We start from the raw sequence: 13,203 nt of genomic DNA, 5'->3' as shown, positions 1-13,203 counted from the left end.
TTGGAGAAGACAAGTCCCATCTCAGACAGGACTTCTTCTGAAGATGTTGGGAACTCAGATAACCCCTCGGTCAAAAAGTTGAAGAACTGAGCAAACGATCCTTCAGTAAAGCAGGCAATATCATCGAAGATTTTTACTGTTACAACCGTAACATGCTGGCCTCGGTCCGGGCTTGATTGCAGATGGCCAGGACCGAGAGGTACCCAAAAAGAGTCGCGGGGGTGCGGCAGGGTACCGGAGATGAGGAAGGCGATGGAACTAAAGCTGGTGTTCTGGCACTTGTGTGAAGCGCCAGGACCGAGAAGAAGCGTGCCGAGACGAAGTCGTGTGCGGGCGACTTAGGTGCAGGGTTTCAGCCGAGTTGTCTTGGCTGTGTGTTGGCCAGGACCGAGGGGTGCCGAGAAGAGTGTCGCGGGCGTGCGGCACTGGCGCCAGAATGCTATGTAATCAATGTTGCTATCGGACCGAAGGGTTGAGTACCAGGACCGAGAGATTGGTGTTAGCATGCGTTTGTCGTGGCACGAGTGTGGAATGCCAGGACCGAGAGAGGTGTTGGCAAAATGTAGGTCGTGGGCCGGATTGCGGAAGGCCAGGACCGAGTGGAGGCCGAAGTGGGGTCGCGTGCGTGCGACCTAGGGCCGAAAGAATAACAACAGCCAGCGCATGGAGTGTGCGCGCAGCAGGTGGGAAAAGTGTGGAGAAGGTAGCATCAGACCGAGGGAAGGTCAGCCTTGCGGAAGCATCCGACCGAGGGGGAAAGCTGACCAAGTGTAAGCATCAGACCGAGGACCGAGGACTGAGGACCGAGGACTGAGGACCGAGTATTTCAGACATGGGCCGGATCATTGTGCATGGGTTAGGCCTCGATCATGGATCGGGCCTTTGGCTGGTTTTGGACCGGTACCCGATCCGACCCACTGGGCGACCGAAGAGAAGAGCCGCGCCAGGTCAAAGAAGGAATAAGTCTTAGCCACGACCGAGTATTTCGGGAGGGCCCGGTCAAGATCCTATTATTTCGGAAGGCCAAGTCTTGGATGACTTTTTCAGCAACGACTTGGCCAAGGCGGCTGCCTGAGTCTCTAGGTTTCCCATTGTTGTATTCTTAGGGCTATAAATAGGTCATGAGCTGCACAAGACGTTTTGTTGGGATCCAGTTGGGTTTTGGTTGGATTTTTGGAGAGAAAAATATCCCCCACAAGTGAGTGTCTTTTGTGTGCAGCCTTGATAATTTATAGCCTCTTTGTAATTGATATTTGTGAGTGAATATAATACAGAGTTGGGCATTTGCCCGTAATTGTTGTGTGTGTTTATCTTTGCTGAATGTTTGATTTATCATTGTGGGTCTGGGCAAGTTTTGTTGAGTTATTTGTTTATTTCTTTGTGAGAAGTGAACCTCGGAGTTGGCTGACTGTTTTGGTGCGCAAAACAGGCCGCACAAGGACGAAAAACTTAGAGAAAATTCCGCTGCATAATTGCCTTTGTGACAGGTATGACGATTCGGTTATCGTATAACCCAGTGTTTTTGAAAAGTTCACGAACCTCAAGTTCGTGAATGATGACGGAAGCCTTGAGAAATTTCTCAAGACCTGAAGCTTTGAGCGATTCGAACATAGATACCATTTCAAGAATTTCCAGCATTGACACAGGGTTGAAGTCGATTTGAAGGGTGGATTGCACAATAGAATCCATTTCGAAATGAAAATTTAAGTATTTCTTGTAGAATGCTAAGAGGCACACAATGAATTCTTAGAGAGAGAAATGATGATTCGCAGAAAAAGATACTCAGCCCTTTGAATATGACCGTTTCTTGTATAAAGGAATGCTGACGTATGACCATTAATGCAATGATTATATGAACCGTCAAAGATGAAAGGTTATATGTTCCTAAGGGACACATCATTTAAGATAAGCAGCATTTAAGACCATAATCATCAAAATATCATTAATGTCATGCTTGTAGATGAAAGTCATCAGAACTTTTAGTCATTCTTTTAACGTTGAGAGACACATGTCTTCAAGTCTTTGAAGAACTGACTGTTTAATTTTGGCGGGAATAGTACATAGATAGTTATCATAGTAGTGGACAGCTGTCCCAACTAGCCTGAAAATGAGTAGTCTAAGTACACACGTAGTTAGACGTCTAGCTTACCTTTCACACTCTATGCCTCTAATCTGGATAGACGTCTATTAGACGTCAGCATCTAATCACGCTTGTCTTATAGACGACCAAACGTCTATTAGACTTCGGACGCCTAATTATGCATAAGCACCACGTTCTAAATGTGTGTCCGATTAAACGTCAACGTCTAATCACGCTTGTCTCACAGACGTCTAAACGTCTAATAGACTTTAATGTCTAACCGCACAAGTTATCAACCAAGACTTTTATCCAAAGAGAAGCATAGGAATTTAATAGACTTCGGACGTCTAATTACTCATAAGCACCACGTGCTAAACGTGTGTCTAGTTAGACGTCAACATCTAATCATGCTTGTCTCACAGACGTCTAAACGTCTAATAGACTTCGACGTCTAACCGCGCAAGTTATCAACCAAGACTTTTATCCAAAGAGAAGCATAGACTGTTTAAGAAAATATGCATCTAAGTAGGTATGCTCCTTAGACTACTAATCCATTGACATATTAAGACCTCTATCTATATGTCTGTCTAGTTATATTTGAACAACATGTTCCCCCTCAATGCATGCATGATCAGTTCAAATAAATTAGTCAAGATCAATAATCCCTAAAATATTTATAAAGTAAGAAAACTTAGTCTCGGGTAGTGGCTTCGTGAACACGTCTACCACTTGTTGATATGTGGGGACATATTCAAGGTGAATATGCTTCTGACTGACATGCTCTCGAATGAAATGATGTCTGATTTCGATGTGCTTTGTCCAAGAATGCAGAACTAGATTGTAGGTGACGGCAATTGAACTTGTGTTATCGCAGAAAATTGGAGATTCCTCTACTTCTATCCCATAATCTCTCAATTGTTTTTGAATCCATAAGAGCTGAGAACAACAGCTTCCTGCTGCAAGATATTCGGCTTCATCTATAGACGTAGTGACTAACGTCTGCTTCTTGCTGAACCAAGAGATCAATCGATCACCAAAAAACTAGCAAGTTCCACTGGTGCTTTTTTGATCGATCTTGCAATTTGCATAATCTGCACCTGAGAAGCTTTTTAGATTGAAACTGGAATTAGACGTGCTCCATTAAACTACTAAGTCTAATGGAGTTAGACGCCAACGTCTAACAACGAGTTCCATTAGACGACCAAGTCTAATGGAGATAGACTGCAATATTTAACTGCATGTCACTTCAGACTAATCTGAAGGAGTTAGATGCCAACGTCTAACTACGTGTCTGTTAGACTTGCATGTCTAACTACGTATCTGTTAGACTGACACATCTAACTACGTATCACTTCAGACTAATCTGAAGGAGTTAGACGACAATGTCTAACTACGTGTCTGTTAGATTTTCACGTCTAACTACGTATCTGTTAGACTGACACGTCTAACTACGTATTTGTTAGACTGGTACGTCTAACTAAGTATCTGTTAGACTGGCACGTCTAACTACATATCTGTTAGACTGACACGTCTAACTACGTATCTGTTAGACTTGCACATCTAACTACGTATCTATTAAACTAGCACGTCTAACTACGTATTTGTTAGAGTAGCACGTCTAACTACGTATCTTTTAAACTAGCACGTCTAAATAACAACACGTCTAATTAGCTTTTTAGACCACGTCTAAGTTAGCCAAATCCGATGCACATACATAGAAACAATTAGACGACTTAACTTCTTTTATTCAACTTTTAATCGTAGTTAAGTTTTACTCATACATCATCAAAATAATATTAATCAAACTAAATTTGACCCAAGAAAAAGGTTCGTGTATAAATGTACTTTATACTAGAGTTTTCATAAAGGGTTTGCTATTTGGTTACGCTTGGGAAAAAGTTTTCGCGCTATATCCTCCACGCCCGTTGAGAATGGTTTTATTCATAAAATAAAAGTCTGGCTATCAAAAGTTTTATTTATAACATTTTATTCTTTTTTTTAACTAGTAGTCCGGAGGTCCTAAACAAGAATAAGTTTAGATTACATAAATAATTGTATATAATTATTTAGAAGAGCGTACATGCGATTGCGATGATATAAGATTGAGTAAAAACCCTAAAAATATCATAAGAAGTATTAGAATTTAAAAATCAATTCCAAACAAGTCCTTAGCCAAAATATTTGTTTGGGAAATATCCTGAAAATATTTGAAAATTATTTTATGACCTTTCGAGATTATTTAAAAATGAATTGGGTTCCAAAATTACAAAAATAATTTTGGATTTTGAAAAGTTGATCCAAACAGGTCTTAGGATCTAAGTCCTAAGGCTTAGATCTATTTGTACCGGTCGGGGCTTGGATGGACTCGGTATAGACCGAGGGTGGTATAGATCAAGGCTTGGGACACTCGGTTAAAAGACTGGAGGGTTTGACCCTAGGGTTCGGGAGGCTTAGTCCTAAACCAAGGCAATTAGCTAGGTCTTAAAGTCTTGGTTCCAGATCTAGCTTCCTTGGTCGTGGGACTTGGGAGTCTCGGTCCCAAGTCAAACCTCTCGGTCCTAAGTGAGAATCCTCCATCGGAACTCTCGGTCCTTTCTTAAGAACACTGGTCCTCGGACTCGGTCCTAGGTTGATTTTCTCGGTCCTTGGTCTCGGTTAGGACCGAGGATTCTCAGTCATCAGTTCTACAGAACTCGGTCCAAGAGGACCGAGTGCTTTTCATTTGGAATGAAGATTGCAGGTTTGTATCTTTTGTTACAGATCTGAAAACATGATCTATAACCTGCAAACAACTCATATGGATATATAGATCTCCTTAACCATAAACTCGATCAATCGAGCTTTAAGATGATCAATTTCTCAACCCGATTTCTAGGACAAAAATTGGAAACTTTTGATTTAGTCCATCTTATGGCCTATTTTTTGTTCCAACATCTTTGAATTGATGTTTATATTCGAACACAACCAAAACAAGAACATCAATCAAGCTTTGTAATAATTTTTAAAACTGAAATTCAAACTTTTTTTAAAAAATTTTAGTTGGATCAAATATGATCGGGATGTTGCTTTTAAGATTTGGAAATAATCCTAACATGTTTACAAACATGTTATGCCGCTAATTGAATCAAAATTCAAGCTTAAAATCTCAAGAACATGAAATTCAAAAAATTCCAGATTTTCAAATCAAATTTGGATTTTTTTCGATTGAGGTTAAATTTATGAAATTTCTTTCGACAGAAAGCTTAGAAATCATTTAGGGAATGATTTTAACTAAAGAAAACACAAAACTGAACCATAAATAAGATAATCCCGATCAAACTTGGAAAAATCCAATTTCAAATCCTAACTTGAATTACAATAGGTCTGGAAGCTTATAAGTAAATAGAGAACACTATCATGATGTGTATGAAGCTTTCCCAAGCCATGGATCGAAGCCTTGATCGCCAAAGCAGTTTCTTCAAAAAAACTACTCGTTGGAGTTCTTTGTAGATATTCAATCAGACTGTATTGTTCATATATTGTTTGATGGATTGGAAGAAGAACTCCAAGAGAGTATTTATACCCCGAGCTAAGTTGGTTTCATAGTCGAATTCCACTTCAATTTTGTTTATGAAATTGTTTCTTCTTCATTCTGTTTGTCTTAGGGAGCCTAGTTATGGTATAGGTTTTGACTTCTAATCTTAGGGGTAATGATGGCAAGGTAGAGAGGTGCACATTGGTGAAAGAATCGCCGACGTCGACTGCGAGCCTCCGACGTTCGCCCTATCGATCTGAAAAGACAAACAAAACGACGTCGTTTCATTTAATATGAAACACGCCGTTGCGTTCCGTTGGTGATCCATTATTGATCAGGCGTTTGGGCTAACAGGGTTAATGTCCCGTTAGTTGATCCTGTATGGACCGAGGCTTACATTGATTTGGTTACAACTAGCTATGCGGCGTGTTCCTGGGTGCTGGATGAAAATCTAATGGCTAGAATTCATGCTGCAATGTTTAAACATAATTTCCACCACACATGATTATTAGTTTTTATTTTTAATAAATGATTATTTGAAATCGAATTTTAACTATTTTCTTAAATTTCTTTTCACCAATTTAATACACAAAAATACTTTTGACAACATAAAAAAATTATGTTTTTTTAATATTTTAGGGTATTTATTTAATTATTTTAAGCCATAAATTATACATAATTTATGTTTAAAATCAAAATTAAATTATTTCAACCTATTTTTGGTTTTAATTTGGGTAAAATAAATTCAATATTTTAACCTCAAATTATTTTTGTTTTTATTTAATTTTTCTGATTAGGGTTTAATTATCACAATAATTAGCCCTAATTCAATTTTAACTTCTCCTTTGGATTATTTTGAATTAAAAAAATTCAAAATATTATTATAAAGGGAAATGATTAAGGGAGGTAAAATAGTGAGGGAAAAAAATGAGGGGATGATCTGGCAGTCTAGGTGGAATACACCTCAGCAGATGACTCATCTGCTCTCTCCCTCTAGTTTAATTAAAAAAAAAAAGAACCGAACGGAGGGAAGCAAATAAGAAACTAGAACCCAGAAACATTCTTTTAATCCTAAATTTTACTGTTTGTTTCTTATTCAATGAAAACCCTAAATCTTAGTGAATGAGATTCTCGTCATTGTTCTTGCACCTCAGATCTAGGTCGAGTTCGCTTAGTATCTCGATTTGATATTCACTCTGAATCTTGAATCCTATAAATTTATTCTAGGGTTATCTTTCGTATTTTTCCGTAGCAGGTGTGTTTCAATTAAACAGGTGTGTTTCAATTAAATATTTAGTCATTATCTCAAATGTCTATGGTAGTTTTGGATGTTATTTCTTTTATCTGAATATAGATTGTAGATGTCAATGGAGGCGAATAAGGTGGAAGCTCTAGAACCTCCAGAACCTAATGCGTATAAGCTTATTCTAGAGCCACCTCCCACCCTTTCTCCGTCGTAGGTGAGTTCCTTTCAATACTTAGTCTTTTGTGACAATGTTATATATTATTTATGTTTATTGATATGTAAGGTCATTTTTTTTTGCAAAATTTGTTTGAATAAGTGTAAATTGAGTTAGTTTATATCAGTATACTAATCATGTAGAATATGTAGTTAGTTTATGTCTATTATATCATTTTTATGCAACAATAATACATTGATTGAATTAAAGATATGAAAACTATGATGTAGGAAACAAATGACAATTCAAGTGGGTTGCAATTGTTGTGTGATTCATCAACCTCCAAAAGCGTTAATATACCACAATTGGGAATACTTTTTTCATCCGAAGAAGAAGTTCGTGCTTTTTATCACTCATATGCCCAAAATCTTGGTTTTGGTATTAAAAAGCAGAGTTCCAAAAAAGGAGATGACGGGAAACCGACGTATTTATGTTTTGGATGCGCCAAAGAAGGTAAGCTTGTTTCTAAAGGAAATAATGCTTTTAATCATAGACTTTCTAGTAGAACAAATTGCAAAGCAAAGATTAATATTATAGTTAAGAATGATGTATTTTTTCAAATTACAAGTATGCAACTTGAACATAATCATGCATTAAGTCCAACAAAGTCACGATATTTCAGATGTTATAAAGTGTTAGATTCTCAAACAAAGAGAAAATTAGAGTTGAATGATCAAGCTGGAATTACTTTGAGTAAAAGTTTTAAATCATTTGTTGTTGAAGCTGGTGGTTTTTAAAATTTGTCATTTGATGAGAGAAAATACCGGAACTATGTGGTTGAGGCACGACGACTAAGACTTGGGAATGGTGATGCAGAAGATCTGAATAATTACTTTTGTCGTATGCAAAGTAGAAATGAAAATTTCTTTTATATGATTGATGTAGATGACATTGGTCGTATAAAAAATATATTTTGGGCGGATGGAAGATGTAGAGCTGCATACGAGTATTTTTATGATGTTGTTACATTTTATACTACTTATTTGACTAATTCTTATGATATGCCACTTACTCCGTTTGTTGGAGTAAATCATCATGGTGAGTCTATGCTGCTTGGTTGTGGTTTGGTTTCTAAAGAAGATTCTGAAACTTTTATTTGGTTATTTAAAACCTGGTTGACATGCATGGGAGGCCGAACTCCACAATGTATTATTACTGATCAATGCAAAGCCATGGAAATTGAAATTGGTGAAGTATTTCTAGATTCTCATCATCTCTTATGTCTTTGGCATATCACAAAAAAGATTCCAGTCAAATTTAGTAGTTATGCTAATTATAAGCTCATAAAGAAGAACCTGAAAAATATTGTGTACAATTCATTGACAGCTGAAGAATGTGATAGTAAGTGGAAGAGATTTATTGATGAATTTAATTTGGAGGAAAATGATTGGTTGAATTCTTTGTATAAGATTCGTCAGAAGTGGTTGCATGCGTTTGTGAAAGATAAATTTTGGGCTGGGATGTGAACTAGTCAAAGAAGTGAAAGTATGAATTCATTTTTGATGATTATGTGCATTCGAAGATAACATTGAAACAATTTGTTGAACAATATGATAGTGCCATGAAAAGCAAGATTGAAAAGGAAACTAATTCAGATTTTGCGTCTTTTAATTCTTGTTTTTCAACCATTAATGTTCATCCAATTGAGAAGTAGTTTCAAGTTGCGTACACAAATAAGATCTTTAAGATGTTTCAGAATGAAATGAGAGGCTTGATGTATTGTAAAACTTCATTAGTGAAGCAAGAGGGCTCCACTTATGTGTTTAATGTGGTAGAAAAGGTATTTGGGAAAGATGAAACTAGTAAAATAGACATTACCTTTCAGGTACACTATAGTGAGTCACAATGTGAGATGAAGTGCTTGTGTCATCTCTTTGAGTTTCGAGGAATCTTGTGCAGACATTTGATTTCCGTTTTGTTCCAATTAAATGTCCATACAGTTCCTGAAAAGTATATTTTAGATCGATGGAGGAAAAACATCAAGCGTAGGTATCAAGGAAATACCAATATTTATGATGACTCATGTTGTAATAAGGAAGAAAGACAAAGAAAAAACAATCTTCAACTATTGTTATATGAAGTCTCAGATCTTGGGTGAAAAGATGACGAGAGTTACTTTGTTGTAACACAAACATTGGAAGAATTAAAACAGAGGCTAATGGATAATAAACTTATTGTATCGTTGGATGATGATCAAAGTTACAACATAGCACATATGGAGGCAATGGCTGGGAAGAAGAAATTATATAGTCCATTGAAAGTAAGGTCTCGTGGACGTCCACAAAAAAAAAAACAGTCAAAAGTTGAGAAAATTGTAAAAAAAACGGCGACACAATCTCGAAAAAGGATAAGAAGTATAATGTACCTAACATATGTTCAACCACGACAGTTAACAACACTGTCTTCCCAATAATCACCAATATATGTATCAACAACACATATTTTGAAATGTTTATAGCACACATATTCATAAATATTTTCTATTTAAGCTTCATAAAATGTTTTTAAATATCTAACTTACCTACTTTTGTGACAGATGACATCCCCACATCAAGCGATACAAGCTGAAGGTTTTTATCTACATCATTCACCACATCAGGCAATGCAAACTGGAAGTTCTTATCTGCAATATTCACAATCAACTAAAACTGCAGCAATTGCTCAACAAGGTTTATTCCCTCAATCAACAAGACAATTTTAAAGTTAATTAGTTGATTTCACAAATCACTCATCTATACTAATAAAGAAATACATGAACAGATAACAATATCATTTGCCAAGATTTTGTTATAAGTAACAAAACCTCGAACTGCACTATTAGGAAATATTCCCAAGAATGCCGTGTATAGGAACGTACAGCAATACCCGAAAGTATCCAAAGTTTCCAAAGTCTTGATTGTTAGAATTGATTCTGAAATCTGTTTTTGAGTTTTGATGTGTTAATTGCAATTTCACAGTACTGATGTGTGACTATGCTACCCACTTAAGGTTTGTCTAGAAGTTGTGGCTAGGTTTGCAGATCCAGGTTACCATTCAACCTTTTCTGAAATATATATGTATTTCATAGTTTTTAAGCTTCAATTTTAATAATGTTTGTAATTTTAAGACTGACTTTGTTGAGTATATTCTTTAGATAACATTAAATTTTGATATGTTAACTTGTTTCATGTTGTAGATAACAATAGTTGGCCGACCAAATGTTAGAAATTCTAGTCTTTTGAATGCTTTGGAGCAATGTATGTGATTCTCAAATGACTTTTGGAGTATTTTGTTGTATTGATGTGATGTATTGGTATTTTTTGTAGTTGAAATATGCTTTTGGTGTTTTCTCAGAAGTCGTTTTGTTTATCCATAAGGTAAAACTAACAATTAACTTTTAAAAGCTCTAGATTATAACTTAATGAATGTTCTATGATATTTGATCTGATATTTGTAGGGTTATTTATGAGTGGTGCTTGAGGAAATGTTTGTTGTGGTTAAAAGAAGTATATAATAGTAATAGTGGTTGTTGTTGGATAAAGATGTGTGGGATTCTTCATTCAAAGAAATGAGAGTCTAAGTGATTTGAAGGAAGAACCCGGTTGTCGTCTATCCTAATTTCCTAGTTATGTCTGTTAATTAAAGTTAAGAAATGCTTGATAGAAAGTGTCAGGGTAGTAGTTGTGTGATAAGACTATACTTTTGTTTGTTTATGTGAGAGGTATTTTGGGAAGTTTTGCAACTTCGTAATTGTATAATATAATTTTGACCTCTCCAAAACTCAAAAAATTGATGACAAAAGCATAATTTATGGACCTTACATGCATGTTATTGTTCCATTGTTATAACTTATAACATATTTAATATTGATGCCTCGATGATATAGTGCATGTAAAATACAATATTTTGAAGTATTTTATTTTAATTTGTAAAGCTGCATTTTAGAATGGGTTCAATTCAAATCAAGGTTGACCTTTTTATAAAATTCTATGATGAATTGGAGCGTAAATTTTTTTCAATATTATGTGTCAATTCTTTATTCTCTCTTAAATATTATTTAACAGTCAATTTATTATGAAAATAATTCACCAAGACTATACTGAATCTTACATGTATTTCTAACTATTAGGAGATAGTTGGTCTCATACTAAAATCTAAGACTTTAATATATGAATTCCAATTCAAGACCTGTATTATAACACTCTACTAAGATATAAGTCATAACTATACATAAATAATAAAACAATAAGCTATTAATTGTGCTATTTTAGACACACCATGAATGAGAAATATTACAATAAAAAGACTAACTTTGTTGAGAATATTCTTTAGATAACAACAATTTAACATTAAGAAGAAATAATTGAAATCAAGGATTAAATCATATAATCTCTTTTTTAAGAGTAAGATAATCATAACATTCTTCTTGTTTATTCTTCTTCCTCTCATCCAAAGTGTTTTATTCTATTAGCTACACGATCATCATCATCATGAGAGCTTTAAGCTCCATATTTAGGTACTTTCAGAGCATAAATGTCACTTCATGTATAACATCTTTAAACTCTTTGAAATAAAACTTTTCTGCTCCATCTTTGCCAGTTACAGTATTCTGCCACTAACTAATCAATAACAGATAGTGGTGCCTGTTAATAAAAATACACACAATATGTCAAATATCAGCTCAACCTGTAATAATTTACTTCTACCTGCTAAAATATTGGAAATTTTACATAATGTTACTTTTTAAGTTTCATTTTCGCATTTTATAGCTTTGAGAATGACGTAATAATCAAAACATATCAAAATCGTTGTTTATAAAAATAGAGAAACTATCATCTTCATCCACTACAGTTCCATAACTCATCATAAGTTATAGATGCAAATATAAACCGATTTCTGAACTAGGTTCACCTATATTGTTCAATAAGCTTCCAACTAGTTGGGTTAGAAATTACAGTTGATCTCATCTCACCTCTTAGAAATAAATGGCAATCAAAAGTCCATTCTGCTCACTAAAATACTCTGAACTTTTCGTCATTGTACAACAATAGTTTTATTTGAATCTCTAATCCACATCCCATATCTATTTACTTATATATAGCAAATGTAGAAATTTCATTAACAGTTTGACAAAAGAAACACACATTTCAGTTATTTCTTGCGAGAGTGACAAAGAATGAACAGTTTTGAACGAGTATCGTAACCTCGGAGATAAAGTTCTCTATATCAGCGTTTGTATGTGGGATCCTATCCTAATTATCGAAAACGACCAAGTGTTACAAAAATGCGTATTACCATAAACATAAAAGGAAAGGAATATGATAATAGAACGCACCTGCGACGGCACCTGCGACGAAGAAAGGGCGGAAGATGGCCCTAGAATAAGCTAAGCAACCTAGATTGGAGGAATATAAACCGGGATACTGAGCGACCTAGATCAGTGGAATATAAATCAGATTACTAAGCTAGATCTGATGTGCAAGAACAACGACAACGACGAATGACGAGTATTTTAATCCCTAAGATTTAGGTTTTCATTAAGGAAGAAACAAACAGTAAATTTGAAGGAAAGATATTGGTTTCTTATTTGTTTCATTTGATTCTTTCTTTCTTTTTTCATTTATTATTATTATTTTAATTAAAATGAAGCAGATGAGTCATCTGCTGAGTCATCTATCTGCTGAGTCATTTGTTGAGGTGTATGGCCACATAGACTGCCAGATTATTCCCTTGTTTTTCCCCTTATTATTTTACCTCCCTCTATCAACTCTCTATTATAAATTGGGGTATGACAAATTTTCATGCTTAAAGAATATCTCTTTCGAATCGAGTTTGAATAAAATAAATTTTGTTTTTGGAAAACGTGGGTTTGAGGTTAGAACATTTTGAAATTTGTACCAACTCATAATAAGGTAAAAGGATAAAACCTAGATGAACACAAATGCATGGGATGAATCATAACAATAATTCACAGGTCAGATCGTTATAAGATCATTCATTGGTTGAATCTTGTTGGGGGTAGACTATCACAATAGTCTTATTGCATGTTGAGGAGTAGATATGACTCTCCTGGAAAGAAATAGGAGTCTCCTGGGGAAGAGTGGTATTAATAACACTAGGTTTATCAAGAGATGAAATTCATGGATGCCTATAATAAGATATGACTTACT

Source organism: Impatiens glandulifera, chromosome 1 (genome assembly GCF_907164915.1).
Source record: "Impatiens glandulifera chromosome 1, dImpGla2.1, whole genome shotgun sequence".
Classification (NCBI taxonomy): domain Eukaryota; kingdom Viridiplantae; phylum Streptophyta; class Magnoliopsida; order Ericales; family Balsaminaceae; genus Impatiens; species Impatiens glandulifera.
Note: the sequence above shows the minus strand (reverse complement) of the source record.